This window comes from Microcebus murinus, chromosome 3 (genome assembly GCF_040939455.1).
Source record: "Microcebus murinus isolate Inina chromosome 3, M.murinus_Inina_mat1.0, whole genome shotgun sequence".
In the NCBI taxonomy this organism is placed as follows: domain Eukaryota; kingdom Metazoa; phylum Chordata; class Mammalia; order Primates; family Cheirogaleidae; genus Microcebus; species Microcebus murinus.
The window spans coordinates 7,729,155-7,734,917 of NC_134106.1; the positions used below are offsets into that span (position 1 = coordinate 7,729,155).

The 5,763-nt window shown below is 56.1% G+C and overlaps 1 long non-coding RNA gene across 1 annotated transcript; it reads right to left on the minus strand.

Moving 5' to 3' along the window:
• Positions 1-713: 713 nt before the first annotated feature.
• LOC105879026 (uncharacterized) lies at positions 714-2,687 on the minus strand. The gene is made up of 4 exons (XR_001157593.2): positions 2,600-2,687; positions 2,313-2,384; positions 1,845-2,033; positions 714-1,126 (listed from the first exon to the last, which is right to left on the minus strand). It is a non-coding gene; the product is annotated as an uncharacterized LOC105879026 (long non-coding RNA).
• Between the last annotated feature and the right edge of the window lie 3,076 nt (positions 2,688-5,763).

Consider the following 5,763-nt stretch of genomic DNA (forward strand, 5'->3'; position numbering starts at 1 on the left):
TACTTATGTAATTCTGCTACTGTTTAAGTAAGAAAGGCCCACTGGGAAGGCAGACAGCCTGGGGACGTGGGGGCAGCCTGCCAGGGGCCAGACTGGGGTGGGGTTGGCCAAGGCCAGGCCCAGAAACTCCAGCTGGTCAAGGCTGAGGGACTGGCTCAGGCCAACCCAGCCCGCGAGGCTGAGGGGACAGCAGCCCGGCAAGGCAGGGGGCTCAAGGCCGGAGTGCACACTGGGGTGCCAGGCTGGGGCTGAGACCTGCAGACAGGACGAGGCAGCAGTGACAGCTCTGGGGACAGGGCTGTCTGGAGCCCTGGTGCTCCCATCGCTGGACAGGCCACCTCCGGGCAAGGCTGGTTTACAAGGACATGCCCTCCCTGCCCCTGTGTTGTGGTGCCCACAGCCCAGTGAGGGGGAGGAAAGGGCTGGGGGCTCGTCCTGCAGGCAGTGGCTCGGAACACCCAGTCCTCGTCATTTCTGGGCCGAACTGCCGGCAGTGTTGGTGGCCTTCGCTCCAGGCAGTGCTGGGCGGGTGTTCTTAGGGCCTGAGAGGGGAGGGGCGTGCAGGGGGAGAGGCTGGCATCGTGGAACTTGTTAGAAACTTAAACATTGTCATGTGACCATTGCTATTCTTCACAGCTCTGATTCAACAGAAAAGTGTGCTGCTTTCTCTCACATTTGCCAGGCCTGAGAGAAGCGGGTCTTAGGCAGTGTGACAGGACCCGAGTGCCTGCCCCGACCCAGGGCACGGGGAAGGCACTCGCCGTTTCCCAAGGATGAGCCTGCAGTTCTAATGCGGGGAGGAGAGCCCCAGGAGGTCCAGGCTTGCAGGCTCCGAGGCTGGAGGTGTGATGAGTCCAACACTCCGCTTCAGCAGGGCAGGGCCTGAGTCGCAGGATCTGAGAGAAGTGTGACACCCCACGGCGGGGTGACCCCTGGCCAGAGGATGTGCAAGCTGTCACACGGGGTGGCGGGAGTGGCTGTTGTGACTGCTCTAGAGTGCTGTAATGACCTGGGTGAGGTAGCGCGTCAGTCTGAGCCAGGATGTGGCAAAGGCAACAGCAGCAAAAAGCACTGGACGTGGCTGGCGTGGGTCCCCCGGCTGTGCGGTGGCAGACCTGGCCAGTGGCTGCGGGAGAAGAGAACAGGTCGCGGGCAGGTGCTGAGCACTTGCTATGAGGGCTCTGTGCTGTGGGCTCTCGTGTTCCTAAATGCATCTGACTCTTGCCACAGCTCCTTGAAGTAATGAGGAAACTAAGGCAGGGAGGGATTGGGACTTGCCCAAGATTAACCACAAGCCAGTATAGAACCAGAATTCAAATCTAGGCTTGTCTGACTTCAACAGTCCTGGGCCATTTCTGTGCCCAAGGGGAGGAATTCTGCTGCTGGTGGTACAAGACCACTGGGTCAGGAAAGACGGGGTGGGGGGTGGGCAGACCATGACAGCCATCTGCCGGGCACCCTTCGCAAGGGGTCTCTTAGGAGGAACCGTGGCCCATTCTGAAAACTTGCACTGAGACTTGGAGTGTGCCCTACTATCCATGCATCCAATAATAGAAACTGTCAGCTCAGCCTGGCTCATAATAACAACAAGAGCTCTTTACTCACTAACCAGTGTCCTTTGGAAATGCCACTGTAGGATCGGTAAGGCTTCCTGCAACACACCTGGGTACCAGGTGTCAGCTGGTTAAGTGACAAGAACATTAATTTTTGTTCTAGAACTTGGTTGGAATCCCCGTTCTTCTGTGTAACCTTGAATGTGCCACTTCAGTTTCAGAACCTCAGTTTTCCTCATTTGTAAAATGGGGATAACGACAGTTACTCATAGGGTTACTGTAAGAATTTACCTGGAGGAAATGTTGGGGACAAAAAAGCCACTAGCACTGTGCTGGGCACTCAGCAGAGGGGATGCTTGGTTGAGTCTGAACGTGAGGGAAGTGGAGTTTGCAGGGGGAGACGGCCGTGTAGCAGGAGTGTTCAGATCCGAGAAGTGGGTTTGCAGGCTTTGCTCGGCTCCCCTGAAGATAAACCAGTACCTGGTGAAACAAATGAGTCAGCCCAAACAGTTCCCGCAGCGCCTGTAAGCCATACAACATGTACTTAACACGGGCGCTGCTATTGATTGAGTCTCCGTCAATCAGGCCCGGGCGGCCGGGGACCAGCAGGACAGCTCCGTGTGCCAGGCGGAGCCTGAGACAGGCGGTTTGCGGTCTTGTTCAGACTTAGCTGCTAACTGCTTTGGGGCCTTCGGCAAGTTACTGAACTTCTCAATGTCTCGCTCTCCTTATCTGTAAAATGGGGATAATAATACTTACCTACCTCACGGGGCTTGTTGCAAGAATTAATTAAAGTTTACGAAGTGCTTTGAGATTCCTGGATAAAAGGCCCTGCGAAAGTACAAAGTATTATAATCATAATCCAGTAGGCTATAAAAGATAATTTTGCAGGAAAAGGCAAAAGTTTAATTTCCATACAAGCAGAAACAAAGGCAGATATAGTCATAGAAAGTTTTTAAAAAGTCTAGAAGATAATTTATACAATTTTTAAAAATTATAACATGTTCTCTCCCTACCAATAATAATCAATGCAGCGTGATAATTACAGATTCCGGTGACAACAGGCAGCAATGGAAACACTGTGTCTTTGTGCCGGGCCCTGACTTAGGGACTGTCCACGCGTCACCCCCACCCCCCACCCCCGGAACCCGCAGCAGCCCGAGAGGCGAGTGTCAGCACCCCAGAGCTCTAGAACCTTCCAGCTCTGACGGGGCTTGGTGACATTCCGATTCCGCCCAGCAAGGCGTCTTCAAGCAGATTTGAGATGTAACCACCAGGGCGACCTAGAGAGGCCCGATTGTTTATAGAAAAAAAAAAAGAGCCTCTGCCATCTGGTTCTAGCTCGTGTTCAAACACCGTCTACAAAATAAAGCCCCTCCCCCCAAACATCTCTAGGCTTCTTCCTTCATAAGAAAAAAGGAAAGACAGTCTCCACCTGCCTCTGAACTCTGTCGGGAGAGTCAATTATTTTCTTTAAAAAAATTAATAGGTGATAAATAGATAATAGAGCTTTAAAGCGGAGAGTTCCTATATATGGAACAGTCCCGTATTGCTGGCCCCTTTCATGTCTACTGGAAGCCTTCTCGCCGGCCTAATTAAGTCCCAGGCTGGGCGCCCGGCCGGGCTCGGGCAGATCAAACCCGCGCCTGGCCTGTCGGGCGCTTCCCCACCGCGGCAGAGAGGCAGAGCCGCCCGGCCACGGGCTCGGCTCGGAGGAGGCGTGGGTGGACTCCAGGCGGCCCCCGTTAGCTCTGAGACTTGGGGTGAGCACCGTAACTGCGCCCCTGAACCGGTGCATGTGGAGGCCCCCACACTGGGGAAAAAAGGTGATTTTTATTATTCCTTTGTATACTAGATACGCAGAGAAATGGGAGACTGTACGGAGTGCAGAACAGGCACATAGTGTCACAGCTTATCTGCCACATTAAAGAACTGCATTTAGACCAGAAAGTAAGACACGACACGAGTGGGCGCCAGTAGGGAAGGAAGTGTCTGCCTTGCCCGGCCCGGGGCCCCACTGTCCGGGGAGAGGTGCCTGCTGTGTGCGGGAGCAGCTGGCAGGTGCGGGGTCAGGGCGGCATGGAGAGGCAGACCCCAAAGTGGGGTCTCCAGAGAGCGGAGCCCTGAAGCAGGCATGGGGGTCACAGCCCCCCACCCCAGCCACTTCCTCCAGGCCACAAGGGGTGAAGCGCCCACAGCGTGTGCCCACTTTTCTCCAGGTCTCAGCTTGGCTGCTCAGCATCTGTGACTTCAGTCGCATTTCCACTTCAGGCGTTTTCTTTCCTGGAAAACAGGGCCCCCTCCCTGCAGGGTGTCATGGCTCGATGGGTCCCTGGCCCCAGGAGGACCCGCTGTGCCCAGCTCTGGGCCAGCACCCTGCTGCACGCTTTTCCCCCTCTTATGTCGTTGGTTCCACCCAAGGGATCTACCAGGGAAATGTCAGGATCTTAATTTGACCTTCAACTTTCAAGAAATAATTTCCCACTGAATTCCCTTTTCATGAAAAAAGAGAGAAAGAAGGCCGGGCATGGTGGCTCACGCCTGTAATCCTAGCACTCTGGGATGCCGAGGCGGGAGGATCGCTCGAGGTCAGGAGTTCGAGACCAGCCTGAGCAAGAGCGAGACCCCATCTCTACTGAAAATAGAAAGAAATTAATTGGCCAACTAAAAACATACATAAAAAAAATTAGCCGGGCATGGTGGCGCATGCCTGTAGTCCCAGCTACTTGGGAGGCTGAGGCAGGAGGATCGCTTGAGCCCAAGAGTTTGAGGTTGCTGTGAGCTAGGCTGACGCCACGGCACGATAGCCTGGGTGACAGAGTGAGACTCTGTCTCAAAAAAAAAAAAAAAGAGAGAGAGATGAAATCTGTGATAGGACGGAACACAGGGGTGGCATCCGCGGCATGTATTTCAAGTGTGCCCAGCGGCCCTCTGGCGGGCTCAGCGCAGAAAGCTAGCTCTGAGAACACCTGCGGGCCACGGCACCATCTCCATGAAAGGCATTCCTGGGCAGGTGACAAAGATCTGGGAGGGCTGAACAGCCTGGGGACTGGGCCAGTGGGGCCACGAGCCCCACCAGACACAGGCACCGGGGCACCGGGGCACCGTCCACACCCACAGCCCTCAGCAGGCACAGCCCCGAGGGGCAGCTCACGCGCTGGATTCCTGGAGTTTGAGGGGCATCAGAAGGGGCTCTTGAGGTGGTCTAATTCCATAGACGTGAAAAACTGACCCGGAGAGGCCTGGGGACTTTCCTAAGATTGTGCCGAAGTAGGGAGCGTGCTCACCCCCTGGACAGGGGAGGTCGGGGCCCTTTTCAGCATTTCCCACTGGGTCTGGTTCTAGGGGCCTCCCTGACCCTCAGTTTTTTCTTCCGTAAAACCAGGATTATTAGAGGCCAAAGTGATCATGAGAATAGAATTTCTGACTGAGGAGGCATTTGGGAGGTGTGAGGGCCATGGGACAGTCCCTCAACAGAGTGAGGAGGGGCAGGCAGCAGTGGGAGGGGGCCGGGGGGTGCAGAGACAGCCGGAGGGGCCAGAGGGCAGGGGCTGGGAGGCCCCCCTCTTTGGGCCTGGCCGGGAGGAAACAGCTGGGGAAGGCTGCCCTGGAGGACCCCATCCCCTTTCTTGCACCTCCCTTGCTGGAGGCTCGGTCCCTTTCCTGGGCTTGGGCAGCTCGGCGGCCAGCCCTGAGCCGTGCGAGACCCTGTTCGGAGACAAGGAAGCTTGTGGGGAGGTCACCCTCTCCCTGCCCTGCGTGCTGGCCTCCGGTGGCTGGCATTCTACCTTTGTGCCTGTGTGTGCTAAATGTTGGAAGAAACAGGGGTGCTATTCAGAGCACGGGAAGCACTCCTGTCCCCTTGTCACAGAATCTGCGACTGAGACTCTGGGTGGTTGGGCGGCTTGCCCTGGGCCACTCAGCAAGGCCATGGGTGGTCTCCTAGCTCCTGGTTTCCCCACTCTCAGGGCAGAGCTGGCAGGCTTGGTCCCCTCTGAGTGTGTGTGTGGGGGAATGGCTGGGGGACACAGCACCATACACTTGGCCTCAGGTTACTGGTCCATGAAAGGGTCTATTGGACTTAGGGCTGTGCTAGTCACTGCTAGCTCCCATTCTCAGGGCCTGTGGTTGGCTTGTGGGGTCTGGATGAGGTCCCCATGGGATGCTGCCTAGGGCAGGGGGAGAAGGGTGCACAGATGTGACCCTGCCC